Below are 14,878 nucleotides of genomic sequence, written 5' to 3'. Positions count from 1 at the left end.
TAGTGTCCCATTTTAATTCACTTCTTTTACCATATATTGTTTTGAGGTTTTTTTTTTGGTAGTTGCCCGGAGGAATTATAATTAATTTCTTAACTTGTAATAATCTAGTTTAGATTAATACCAAATGAATTTTAGTAGTATATAAAACTTTGCTTCTACACAGCTCTATTCTCTCCCTCTCTATTATGCTATTATTGTCATAAAACTACATTTTAATATATTGTATGCCCATCAACACAAATTTATTATTTATTTATGCAGTTATCATTCAAGTTAGGGAGAAGAAAAAAGAAGTGCTACAACAAAAAATATATTTGAGCAATATATTATATTTACCTATGTAGTTACCTCTGCTGATGCTATTTATTGCTTCATAGTATTCCCTTATAATTTTTAAGTTACTGCCCAGTAGTGTCCTTTCATTTTTTCCAGAAGAGCCTCCTTTAGTGTTTCTTGTAAGGAAGCTTTGCTAATGACCAGTTGTGTCAGCTTTTGTCTATCTAGGAATGTCTTAATTTCTTGTAAACTTTTATAGATTCGTTTTGCTGGATATAACATTTCTGACTGCTAGAATTTTTTCTTTCTTTCAGCACTTTTAAAGATATTAACTCACTGCTTTCCAGCCTCTATGATTGCTAATGAGAAACTGGCTGTTAATCATATTGAGAATAACTTATGTGTGATGAGTAGCTTCTCTCTGCTTTCAGAAATCCCTTTATCTTTGATTTTTGACAGTTTGATTATGATGTACATAGGTGTGGATCACTTAGAGTGTATCCTATTGAAGTGTGTTGAGATTCCTTCATCTAAATAAATGTTTTTTTAAATTAAATTTGTTGAGTTTTTGGCCATTCTGTTTTTTTAAAAAATATTCTTTCTGCCCATTTCTCACTCTCCTCTCATTCTAAAACTCCATTATGCATATGTTGGCACAGTTAATGAAGTCCCATAGATCTCTGTGGCTCTGTTTTATTTTCTTTTTTCTTTCTCTCTCTTAGATTGACTAATCTTAATCGACCTATCCTCAAGTTTGCTAATTCTTTCTTCTGCTTACTCAAATGTAATGTTGAGCATCCATAATAAATTTTTTTTTATTTTAGTTATTGTACTTTTCAACTCCATAATATATATTTGGCTTTTAAAAAACAATTTCTATTCCTTTATTGATATTCTGCAGTTGGTGAGACATTATTCTCATAGTTTCCTTTATTTCTTTATACATAGTTTTCTCGCATTTTTTTTCTGGTTGTTTTAATTCATGGTCTTTAATATTTTGCATAGTTTTCAGGTTTACAGAAAAGTTGAGTGGAAAGTACATGTAGTTCACATATATAACTTCACATTCTTCCCCCGTTTTACCTATTATTAATATCTTGTATTAGTGTGGCACATTTGTCACAATTGATGAGGTAATATTGATTATTATTAATAACAAAAGTTTACGGTTTACATTAGGGTTTACTCTTTTTGTTGGAGATGTATCCACAATTATAGTCTCCTGCAGAATAGTTTCACTGTCCGAAAATTTCCCTCTGCTGCACTGATTCATTTCTTCCTTCCACCAAACTTCTGACAACCACTGATCTTTTTACTGACTCCATAGCTTTGCCTTTTTTAGAATGTCATATAGTTGGAATCATACAGTATGTAGTGTTTATAGCTTGGCTTCTTTCACTTAGCTATATATATTTAAGATTCCTTCATGAGTTTCATAGATTGGAAGCTCATTCGTTTTTGTTACTGAGTAATATTTCATTGTATGAATGTACCGTAGTTTTGTGTTTTTAATTCATTTACCTGTTCTTGGTTGCTTCCAGGTTTTGTAAATTATGAATAAAGCTTCTGTAAACATTTGTATGCAAGTTCTGTGTGTATATACAATTTCAATGCTGTTGGGTCAATACCAAAGAACACAGTTTCTGGATTACATGGTAAGAGTATGTTTAGTTTTGTGAGGAACTGCCAAACTGTCTTTCAAAGTGGCTGTGTCATTTTGCATTCCGACTAGCAATGAATCCAAGTTCCTATTGCTCCACATCCTCTTCAGTATTTGGTGTTGACAAGTGTTCTGGATTTTGGCCATTCTCATAGGTGTGTAGTGATACTTCATTGTTTTTTAATTTATAATTCTCCAATACCACATGATGTTGAACATCTTTTCATGTGCTTATTTGTCACATGTATATCTTCTTCCTCATTGATTGCCAATTTTTAAATTAGGTAGTTACTATCTTATTGTTGAGTTTTAAGAGTTTTTGCATCTTTTAGATACCGTTTATTTATCAGATACGTGTTTTACAATTACTTTTCCAGTCTGTAGCTTGTCTTTTTATTCTTTCAACAGTGTCAGTGTCACAGAGCAAAAGTTTTTAGTTTTAGTAGAGTCTAACTTATCAATTTTTTCTTTCATTAATCATACATTTGGAATCCTCTCTTTTTGAAAATATTTAAAACAATTGACTTACAGTCTTTGTTTAGTAAATCCAACATCTTGGCTTCTCAAGAATAATTTATATTGACTTTTTTTTCTATGTGTGGCTCATACTTTCTTGCTTCTTTGCATGTGTCATCATTTTGTTGTTGTTGAAACTGGAAATTTTCGATAATATAAAGTGGCTACTCTGGAAATAGATTGCCCCCTGTCTTTAGGGTTTGTTGCTATTGCTCTTTGGTATTGCTGTTTTTGGTGTTGTTTTCTTAGTGACTTACTTGAACTAATTCCATACCATACATATTCTTTGTCATGTGTGACCCCTGAAGTTTCTGGTTGGTTAATTTAGTGATCAGCTAATGACTGGACAGAGATTTCACTAAAATCCTATAATCAAAATGTCTCCCTGTCTTTGCCAAGGGCTCTGTATGTCTGGACATGCCTTTAACATACATGCATTTCCTTTATCACTCTGTCTTAGCATTCCCTCTCTACTTGTGCAGAGCCTCAATGTCAGCCAGGTGTGAGAGCCTAAGGCCTTCTTAGGTTTATCCCTACATGTATGTGTGACCTTCTAGAGTCTTATGAATATTTCAGAATTTTTCAAAGCCTTTGAAAAACATCTCACTCCCCAGGTTTTGCTTTCAAAGTTTTTGGTCAACTTGTTTGGACCAATTGTTATTTCCACAGTAATCATGAACAATCGGTGCTGAGTTTCTTTTCTTTTTGACAAATGCCCCGAGTCAAAAGCCTGTTTGCACTGGGTAAACTCCGAGTCTAGTCAAATAAAGACAAGCCTTGTGTGTATGGTTTTCTAGGGAACTAACAGACAAGCCAAACAATGACAAATCTCTGAGAATGAGGCTTTGAAAGTGCTCCAACCCTGTCTGGCACCTTTAGTGGCTGCTAGGCTGCTGCTTTCATTGTGATTGTGGGCTGTTGATTTTTAAGGGTACTACAGAGTTGAAAAGAAGGTAATGGAAATAGGGCAAGTTAAAATGTCACAACACCCATTCTTCTTACCATGCTTTTTTTTTTTTTTTTTTTTTTTTCTTGAATAAACACTCACCTTGTTGCAAGCTTTAGGTTAATTTATAGAGTTTTGAAAAAGTTCATTTTGGCTATTTTTGCCAATGTTCTCATTGATTTCACGGAGAGGATTTTCAGAGGTTCTCAGTTCACCATTTGATTTATGTCTTATATTCTGGTTTTAAGAGTCATCAGTGTTACTGATTGGTAGCAATCTCAGTATTCTGGCCCAATGAGTGATCCTCTATCCCGCAACTAAGCACCTAGTTATGCAGAAAAGTTCCTCCTGTCTGATCATCGTATTAATTGGATCCATGCAGACAGTGAATGAGGTGGTAGATGTCCTATCCATGTAATTCCCAATTCATAGCTTTCATAATACTGACACTGTTGTCTGGATCCTTAAAAAACTGGCCCAGACAATACCATGTTCATATTGCTTCATCATAAAACATCATGGTACATGTTACTGAGGCTGTATCTGACCATTACTTGGAAACTTCCCAGTTTTCGTCTATATTCTAGATCATATGAATTAAAGAAGCAGTCTCATTATGCTAATCATTCAATACTCAGTACAAGCCACCTGACTGCCATAAAAAGAGAAATAATATGGGTGTTAGGGATAGCTTTGGCCCTGTTCCTCAATCTTTGGTAATATGTTCCCAGGCCTTCTCTTCTGTAGGAATTCTGTAATGATTCAGTCCCTGGGGCAGCTGGTGAACAGTCTAGCTTTGGAATATCTAGTTTTTCCTAGGATTCAGGTCAATGGATTAGACACTGGTGTCTGCCACTTGGAAGCCCATTTGAACCCTAATGTCCTCATTTGTAAAACATGGAGAATAAGACCCATACGTGGCTTGTGGTGAAGATTAAGTGGGTAATATTTGTAAAAGATGAGAAAGCTATTCTAACATAAGGGCGTATAATGATGACCTAAAAATCCATAAATCTAGGTCTCAAGACAATATTGCTGCCAGAAGTCACTGACTTTTACCATGCCTGGTGCATACCTCACAAGATTCTGATTTTAATTGGAATCAGATGTGTCCCGAGAATCTAGGATTTTTGAAAAGCTCCCCAGGTGATTCTGTCATGTAGTTAGGGTAGCTTTATCCTGTTAAGAATAGTTAAAAGAGGAGAAAACTTCAAAATGATAGCTTTCAGCTCTCTGTTTATCTCCATGGCTGCAATAGACAGCTTGGGTTTAGCTTCCAGAAGGCTTAAAAAAAGAAACAAAAATCAGTGGATGTGTGAAAATGGTTCTTGAAATAACTCTTAGAGATGCTTGAATCAACACAAGGGAGAACATAGATGAAAAGACCAGCATGATCCTTCCACTGTTCTGGATTTTCTCTGCTCAAAACGAAATCGCCATCTAACCTAGATAAAGCTTTTTTAAAAAATTCCTTTTCAGGGTTATGTTTCCTGTAGCAATTTCTCTCACTGTTGTTAAATACATCAGCAAATAACAAACATATGAACGTGTTTCACTAATGCAAAAGAGGAGTATATTTATGACAACTGAAGACAATATGTGTCCTACAAATGGACGATGCAGCCACCTGTACCTCCCCTGTGCCCCAGTGAATCTAAGGTATTTCTTTATTCCTTTCTCCCTTTGACTCCCTCTGATTCATCTCTGCAGTATTCTGACCTAACAGTGTAACCTCATAACTGGTAAAGAGAATTTCAGACTAGACAATTCTTCCTCATTATTTTCTTTCTTTCTTTCTATTCAGAAAAAAAAATATGGAAGCCATGAAGCCTGGGTTCACACTATTCAAGGATGGATGGATGGATGGATGGATGAATTGATTGACTGATTGATTGATTGATTCCACCTAGGTTCTTCTCATTAGAAAAACCCATATACTTTTTTTACCCCCACATCTGTTATCAGTAAATGGAGGAGAAAATAAGGGTCTTCTCTACCACTTGGACATAAACTAGTAAAAGCCACACACATACTTATTATAATTAGATATCTGAGGGATTGCCTGTGACCATACAATTGGAATTTGGGAAACACCACAACTCTAATCAGGTTAATTCTGGAATAATCTCAAGGAGGGAGGGCTTGAGAATGATTGTATTTAATGTAAAAGTTCATAAATACCTCATTTTTATTTTCAAGTCTGTCTCTTAGAGAATTAAGTCATCTTCTTTGTCCCATGCATTTTCCTTTCTTGAATTGTTTTTTGCCTTATAGTGTACTGTTGGACTTATCCTTTATTTTGCTGTATTTTATTTTTGATTTGTACTTGCTTGTAGTAGCTTTCTCAATTCATTTATCTCAAAATTTCTATCCTTAAAAAAATATTTTAAAAGAAGTGAAAATTAGTGATTTCTTTTTTTTTTTAGCTTTACATCCACCCTCCCTATATTCTCCCTCATCCTGCTCACTGCTCCCTCCCACCCCAAAATACCTGGGAGAATGACGGAAGTGGCACTAAATTGATAGATTTACCTTTTTAAAGGAACAACCAGAATTGCTGGGGTCAGGCATTGTACCAGCCTTCACTGCTAAAGACAGGGGGCAGTATGGGTTTTAACACCTTATATTTACACCATTGCCCCAAGTTATGGGGATAACTGAACACCAACACTGGACAGATGAAGTTGGCAAGATTTCTTAATCACCTACACTCTACTCGTAGCACAAGGGGCAGGGGGAAGGGGCCACAGGCCATGCAGGGCCACGTAGGTGTTCAGCTTAGGAAGAGGGTAAGCAAGCAGGGGCTGCAGCGGGCAGGGGCTGCAGAAGACAGGGGCAGCAGGAGGCAGGGGCAGCATGAGGCAGGTTTTGTGGTATCAGGAGAGCAGTGTACTCTCGTTCCAGAGGGAGGATGTGATTGGTTTGTTGAAAATTCCAGAAGCTGTCAGAGAACCAAGAACTGCCCCTTGTCCTCCTGAAAAGAAGGGCTGTTTGGCTAGGCAACATTATCTATGAGGGCAAAATGGAGAGGCTCTCTCAGTTTTCCCCAGGTGTGAAGGCAGCATGTAATATTGGACCTTAATTGTGAGCAGTGTACACTGACACTGGTCATTTGCATCTTTTTCACAAAATTCCCAAATGCTGTAGCTCCTTTGTCCCTGTTGCAGAAGCCTCAAACATGGAAGCTATGTGCTGTAGCGGACACCAGGTGCAGGCTTTGCTCAACGCTTCAGTATTGGTTAATGCTCCCATGGAATTCTGAATGTGACTCCAAGCCTAGTTATCTACTTAAAGGAGTACAGCCTATGGAAATGAGACCATAGTCTCATTTGTCTTAGATACTCTCATTTTATGGGAAGAATGTTTGACCCATCTCTCGTTTTCCTTTCCCAGGAAAATGACTCAGGGAAGACATGGGCAAGAACCTGATCTTTTTACCCTAGTGCTTTCTACTTGGAAATAAAAAGGAAGAGGACTTTGTTTCTTCTTCCTGCCTGTTCTACGTTCTAGTGGGTATCTTTAAAATGATAAAATCAGATCAATTACATTAATAAAGTTTACACATTTATATATTTTAAATTTTAGAAAATTATATCTCATGACAAACCCAGGCTTTTAAAAACGTTTATATTGCTAAGGACTCAAAAATCCTGTCCTGAATCCTGTTCCATAAACCGCATATTTATTCCTTCTTCTTCTTTCTGCAGCAATCCAAAACCACCACGTGAGAAAAGGAGGAAGTCACAGAAAAGGAAACACGACAGGGATAAGCATATTAACACGTTTAAATATTGATATGCATAATATAGTCTCATGTATAAGCAGAAAATCCAAAAGAATACAGACCAAATTGTTAACAGTGCTTGTATCTGTGGAAGAGAAACAGAAGAGGTTGGAGGAACTTCATTTTTAACTGTGCCTAGCATTATGTTATCTGGGTATCTTAAAAACAGTGCTCACTTCTTCAATGTAAATAATCATCGAAAATATAAACATTTAGCTTAAATTTTTATTGTGTTCTTTGATTTCTGTCTCGAATGCATCCCTGCTCCTTCCTTTGGTTTATGACTATAGTTTTATGGCTTCCTTTGATTTGCCTTTGGTTCACGGTATTTATTTTGATTGCTCCTGTTCAGTGATTATGTTCTTTGAATTCTGTAAGTGGTTGAAGCGGAATCACATTATTTGGGTATTTGACTTAGGCAAATTCAACTATGAGTCTGGAGAGGGAGATAGAATAAATTCTTTTATTTTCTTTCTTGCCTTTCTAAGAACTTTTTCGTTATCCCCCAAAGGCAAAGAAAGCTATCACGTGAAGCATACAAAACAATGAAATTTAAAAATCACGTTTTTGAACTTTAGATACTTAAGTTGTGGTAATTTAAGGTGACTTACTATTTTTTTTCCAGGGCAAATTTGACTATACACTTTTTCTTTTTTAACCTTTTGCACTGATTTCAGATACCCCAGCATCAGAGGCAATTTCTTGTAATCCTGAATGTTTCAAAAGGCTTTTTAAAACTGTTTCTCTAATTTTTGAAGCCAAGGCTGAGATGTAATCTTTCCTACCTCATCTATGTGAGGCACACATTTAGAAAACAATGGAATGACAGGGCTGGGCTCAGAGAGCCCAGCAGAGGATGGATGTACTGGACCTTTGCATATCTGCCTCTGTGTGTCTGGACAAGGATGTTCCTTTTTCAAGGGGAGATGATACACATGGTCTTCACTAAGCCTCCTCAGTATCCCCAGGAAGATAGTAATTGTGCTGGCCTGTCTACCTGAAAATATTGTATTATAATTACTACATAGATTTATGCCTCAGCCTTTTTGAGAACAGAGTTAATATTTTATATACTATCTTTCAATTCAACTCTACAGTGCTTTGAATGTTAGGGTATTGGAAGACTATTTCTGGATAAGGGAGTTGCATATTGAATAAATGACTAAGTACATTAATGACTGGAGCTGAATGACACTCTTTTATCAAGTCTAAGGTGCAAATATTTTCACATTCTGAGATCTTGGAAATCAGGATGCATTTCAGAATTAGACGCATGTCATGTTTTGTTTAGAAATTTTTCTTATTCCCTAATGGCCTATAAAATAATGATGCAACTTATAATTGATGACTTCTTAGGTTCAGTAAAATACTACATACTTTGGTGTGTGATAATCATTCTCGAATTAGTCCTTTTAGATAAATATCATGATGAACACGGGCATGTATACCATTTTTGTCTCAAATAAGCAGCTAATTACATGCATATTCACTCAACAAAGAACTGATTTTCAATTTAGACCTGCATTTCTGAAAGCTGTAACTTTCTTTTGTATGGAATTACAGTATTCTCTTTTTTTGAAAATAATTTTTTTTGTTTTTAAAATTAATACATTTGTGTTGCTTAAAACAAGACAAATTAAGAATGACAAAACAAAAAGTCTAAAGCTGGGAACACAAGACTCACCGTTTTCTTTATCTTCTTCCAGATATCTGTGTATATATGTATTATGCATGTCGGATATTTTAAAAATAAGATTATATTGTGCATGCTATTATGCTATACCGATGTATACAGTGTATTGTTTTTATAATGTTAAAAAATAGCAATGAGGGGCCGGGCGCGGTGGCTCAAGCCTGTAATCCCAGCACTTTGGGAGGCTGAGGCGGTTGGATCACGATGTCAAGAGATGGAGACCATCCTGGTCAACATGGTGAAACCCCGTCTCTACTAAAAATACAAAAAATTAGCTGGGCATGGTGGCGCGTGCCTGTAATCCCAGCTACTCAGGAGGCTGAGGCAGGAGAACTGCCTGAACCCAGGAGGCGGAGGTTGGGGTGAGCCGAGATCGCGCCATTGCACTCCAGCCTGGGTAAAAAGAGTGAAACTCCGTCTCAAAAAAAAAAAAAAAAAAAAAAAAAAAATAGCAATGCTCCAGCAGCTCCCCGCGCAGTGCGATTGTGTTTGCGGCCTGTGCGAGTAGGCGCTTCAGCACTCACTCTCCCGGGCGAGCGGCGCGCCGAAACCTCGAACCAGTGGAGCACACCCGTAATCTGGATCCCCGAAGGCCGAAAAGGCAGTACCGCTTTCTCAGCGGCGGACTGCTGCAGTAAGAATGTCTTTTCTCCCTCATTTGAATCGTCCTCCCATGGGGATCTCAGCATTCCCACCAGGGATCCCACCCCCGCAGTTTCCAGGATTTCCTCCACCTGTACCTCCAGCGACCCCAATGATTCCTGTACCAATGAGCATTATGGCTCCTGCTCCAGCTGTCCTAGTACCCACTGTGTCTATGGTTGGAAAGCATTTGGGCGCAAGAAAGGATCATCCAGGCTTAAAGACTAAAGAAAATGATGAAAATTGTGGTCCCACTACTACCGTTTTTGTTGGTAACATTTCTGAGAAAGCCTCAGACATGCTTATGAGACAGCTCTTAGCTAAATGTGGTTTGGTTTTGAGCTGGAAGAGAGTACAAGGTGCTTCCGGAAAACTTCAAGCTTTCGGATTCTGTGAGTACAAGGAGCCAGAATCTACTCTCCATGCACTCAGATTATTACATGACCTGCAAATTGGAGAGAAAAAGCTACTCGTTACAGTTGATGCAAAGACCAAGGCACAGCTGGATGGATGGAAAGCAAAGAAGAAAGCTTCTAATGGGAATGCAAGGCCAGAAACTGTCACTAATGACGATGAGGAAGCCTTGGATGAAGAAACAAAGAGGAGAGATCCGATGATTAAAGGGGTCATTGAAGTTTTAATACGTGAATACTCCAGTGAGCTAAATGCCCCCTCACAGGAATCTGATTCTCACCCCAGGAAGAAGAGAAGGAAAAGAAAGAGGACATTTTCCGCAGATTTCCAGGGCCCGACTGATCCCTTATCCACTCATCACTAAGGAGGATATAAATGCTATAGAAATGGAAGAAGACAAAAGAGACCTGATATCGCGAGAGATCAGCAAATTCAGACACACATAAGAAACTGGAAGAAGAGAAAGGAAAGAAGGAAAAAGAAAGACAGGAAATTGAGAAAGAACGGAGATAAAGAGAGAGGGAGCGTGAAAGGGAAAGAGAACGTGAAGGAGAGAAGAAGGAACGGGAGCGGGAACGAGAACGGGATAGGGACCGTGACCGGACAACAGAGAGAGACCGAGATAGGGATCGAGAGGGAGGTCGTGACCGGAATCGAGAAAGGAGCTCAGATCGTAATAAGGATCGAAGTCGATTAAGAGAAAAAAGTAGAGATCGCGAAAGGGAACGAACGAGAGCGGGAAAGAGAGAGAGAGAGAGAACGAAAGCGAGAACGAGAACGGGAGCGCGCGCGCGTGAGAGAGAGAGCGAGACAGGGAACGGGAGCGAGAACGAGAAAAAGACAAAAAACGGGACGGAGAAGAAGATGAAGATGCATATGAACGAAGAAAACTTGAAAGAAAACTCCGAGAGAAAGAAGCTGCTTATCAAGAGCGCCTTAAAAATTGGGAAATTAGAGAACGAAAGAAAACCCGGGAATATGAGAAAGAAGCTGAAAGAGAAGAAGAAAGAAGAGAAATGGCCAAAGAAGCCAAACGACTAAAAGAATTCTTAGAAGACTATGATGATGATAGAGATGACCCCAAATATTACAGAGGAAGTGCTCTTCAGAAAAGGTTGCGTGATAGAGAAAAGGAAATGGAAGCAGATGAACGAGATAGGAAGAGAGAGAAGGAGGAGCTTGAAGAAATCAGGCAACGCCTTCTGGCAGAAGGGCATCCAGATCCAGATGCAGAGCTCCAGAGGATGGAACAAGAGTCTGAGAGGCGCAGGCAGCCACAAATAAAGCAAGAGCCAGAATCAGAAGAGTAGGAAGAAGAAAAGCAAGAAAAAGAAGAAAAACGAGAAGAACCCATGGAAGAGGAAGAAGAGCCAGAGCAAAAGCCTTGTCTCAAACCTACTCTGAGGCCCATCAGCTCTGTTCCGTCTCTTTCCTCTGCCAGTGGCAATACAACACCCAACACTCCTGGGGATGAGTCTCCCTGTGGTATTATTATTCCTCATGAAAATTCACCAGATCAACAGCAACCGGAGGAGCATAGGCCAAAAATAGGATTAAGTCTTAAACTGGGTGCTTCCAATAGTCCTGGTCAGCCTAATTCTGTGAAGAGAAAGAAACTACCTGTAGATAGTGTCTTTAACAAATTTGAAGATGAAGACAGTGATGACGTATCACAAAAAAGGAAACTGGTCCCCTTGGATTATGATTATGGTGAAGATGATAAAAATGCAGCCAAAGTCACCGTAAACACTGAAGAAAAGCGTAAACACATTAAGAGTCTCATTGAGAAAATCCCTACAGCCAAACCTGAGCTCTTTGCTTATCCCCTGGATTGGTGTATTGTGGATTCTATACTGATGGAACATCGAATTAGACCATGGATTAATAAGAAAATCATAGAATATATAGGTGAAGAAGAAGCTACATTAGTTGATTTTGTTTCTTCTAAGGTTATGCCTCATAGTTCACCCCAGAGCATTTTAGATGATGTTGCCATGGTACTTGATGAAGCAGAAGTTTTTATAGTCAAAATGTGGAGATTATTGATATATGAAACAGAAGCCAAGAAAATTGGTCTTGTGAAGTAAAACTTTTTATATTTAGAGTGTTCCATTTCAGATTTCTTCTGCACCACACTTTTAAGGACTTTGAATTTTTCTTTATCTTTGAAGACGTTGTGAGATCTGTAATTTTTTTTATTGTAGAAAATGTCTTAACACTCTTTGTCTTTGTCCAGAGGTTGAGTTCCCTCATTGTCTCAAAACAGCTATTAAAATGCATAAGCTGCCTTGGCGTCTTTAAGCAGAGACAGAAGGATGGCCCTCTCATCCGTTTCAAGAATGAGAAATTTTCCTAAAATACTGTTGGCCAGAATTGAATTACTCACTCCATTGTTGAACAAATACTTTGAAAAAGTGATCGAGTTAATATAAAAATACCTTTGACAAGCATAATTTTAAAATGCTTTTTGGGTTCAAAGATTACATTAAATAAATACAGTTTATGATAAAGAAACACACAGACACATATTCACACACATATCAACCAAACAATAACTTAACCTTTGCCATATTCCCTTCTTTTCCTTTTTATTCTACTAATTTTAGATGAATTATAGTTATACGTATTCTGGTTTAATAACTCCAATTTTTAAATACAGCTTTTCTTTGTAGAGTAGTTACTGGAAACATCCAAAAGTCAGTAGACTAAACATCTGGAAACAGATTGATATTTGAGAGTATCAAATAGTTGAAACTGAAGCCACAGGAGTGAATTATTCATCAAAAATGCATAAAGACAATAAACAACCTTTTAAAACTATAAAAATAGTTTTTTCAACAGGCTAAAAATAAAAAAATCACATAATCATATTAATGGATGTGGAAAAAGCATTTGACAAAATCCAATACCAATGAATGATTTAAAAAAAAATCTTTTGATAAACTAGAAATAGAGGGAAATCTCCTCAACTTGAAAAAGATTTTCTACTAACTGACAAGAAACTCAAAGATTTCCTGCTAAGATCAAGAAAATGCAAAGATGTCTGTCTTACCTCTGCTTTCAACATTGTACTGAAAGTACCAGCTCATGCAGTAAGACAAGAAAATGAAATAAAAGGCATATACATCGGGAAAGAAAAAAACAACTGGCAGAAAAGCAGAAAATTGTCTTTGTTCATAGATGACATGACCATCTCTGTGGAAAATCCAAAAGAATCATCCAAAAACCTCTTAAAACTAGTAAGTGAGGTTGCAGATTACAGGGTTCATATACAAAAGTCAGTCACTTTCCTATATCCCAGCAATAAACAAATAAAATTTAAAACTAAAAAATTAATTTCATTTATATCAGCACTTCCAAAAATGAAATACCTAGGCATAAATCTTAAAAAATATACCATATCTATATGATAAAACTAAAAACTCTGATTAATAAAGTCAAAGAAGAGCTAAATAATGAAGAGATATTTTATGCTCATAGATAATGGATAGGAAAATTCATTATTGTGAAAATATCACTTCTTTCCAACTTGATCTATAGATCCAATACACTCCCCATGAAAACCAGAAAGTTATTTTGTGGATATTGAAAAACTAATTGGAAAGTTTACATAAAAATGCAAAGAACCCACAATAGTCAACAAAATATTAAAGGAGAACAAAGCTGAACAATTTAAACGGCGCCACTTCAAGACTTACTATAAAGCTGCAGTGATCAAGGCATTGTGATATTGATGAAGAATAGACAAATAGGTCAATAGAACAGAAAAGAGAGCTGAGAAGTAGACCTAGATAGAGTCAACTGATCCTTGACAAAGGAGCAAAAGCAATACAATAAACAATAGACTTTGAACAAATGGTGCTGAAGCAACCGGACATCCACAAACAAAAACATGAATCTTAAGACATAGATTTTATACTCTTCATAAAAGGGAACCCACTATAAATTATAGACCTAATTTTAAAATGCAAAAAGGTAAAACTTCCAGAACATAACCAGGACACAACCTAGATTAACATGAATATGGTGGTGACTTTTTAAAATACAAATGAAAGGCATGATTCATGAAAGAAATCACTGATATGCTGAACTTCATGAAAATTACAAACGTCTACTCTGTGAAACAGAATGAGAATAAGCCATAGAGTTGGAGAAAATTTTGCAAAGACACATTTTAAAAAAGATTGTTATCCAAAACATATAAAGAGCTTTTAAGATTCAGCAATAAGAAAATGAACATCCTGACTTTAAAAATGAGCAAAAGACTTGAACAAAGACCTAACCAATGAAGATGGCAAATAAGCATATGAAAAGATGATCAAATTTTAAATCATGGAAATGCAAATAAGAGTAATAATGAGATACCAGTGCACATCTTTCAGAATGGCCAAGTCCAGAACACTGGCAACACCGGCAACACCAAATGCTGACGATGTGGAGAAATAGGAACCCTCATTCATCGCTGGTAGAAATGTACAATGGTAAAACCACTTTGGAAAACAGTTTGATAATTTCTCACAAAGCTAAACACACTTTTACAATCCAGTAAATGCAATTCTTGGTATTTTCCCAAAGGAGTTAAAAACTTACATCCAAACACAGGTTTATATCTGCACACAATGTTTATAGCAGCTTTATTCATAACTGCCCAAACTTGCAAGCAATCAAGATATCCTTCACTTGCATTTCACTAATTATCAGGGAAATGCAATTTAAAACCACAATGAGATACCACCTTGCTCCTTCAAGAATGGCCATAATTGGCCAGGCACGGTGGCTCAAGCCTGTAATCCTAGCACTTTGGGAGGCCGAGGTGGGTGGATCATGAGGTTAAGAGATGGAGACCATCCGAGTCAACATGGTGAAACCCGGTCTCTACAAAAAATACAAAAATTAGCTGGGCACAGTGGCGCGTGCCTGTAATCCCAGCTACTCAGGAGGCTGAGG

General features: G+C 37.2%; 1 long non-coding RNA gene and 1 pseudogene across 19 annotated transcripts in view; one reads left to right on the top strand and one right to left on the bottom strand.

The window, feature by feature from the left end:
- Window positions 1-14,878, bottom strand: part of LOC118154497 (uncharacterized) — a 60,586-nt gene that overhangs the window by 16,312 nt on the left and 29,396 nt on the right. For all 18 annotated transcript variants that reach the window (XR_013518790.1, XR_013518791.1, XR_013518793.1 and 15 more), the window contains one exon: window positions 5,580-5,770. This is a non-coding gene — a long non-coding RNA (uncharacterized LOC118154497). The remainder of the gene's footprint in view (window positions 1-5,579; window positions 5,771-14,878) is intronic.
- LOC100413553 (RNA-binding protein 25 pseudogene) lies at window positions 9,361-12,101 on the top strand (annotated as a pseudogene). The gene has a single exon (XR_088136.7). The product of XR_088136.7 is annotated as an RNA-binding protein 25 pseudogene (transcript).

The sequence above is a fragment of the Callithrix jacchus genome, chromosome 6 (assembly GCF_049354715.1).
Source record: "Callithrix jacchus isolate 240 chromosome 6, calJac240_pri, whole genome shotgun sequence".
Taxonomy (NCBI): Eukaryota; Metazoa; Chordata; class Mammalia; order Primates; family Cebidae; genus Callithrix; species Callithrix jacchus.
This window is presented reverse-complemented; position numbering and strand designations above follow the sequence as displayed.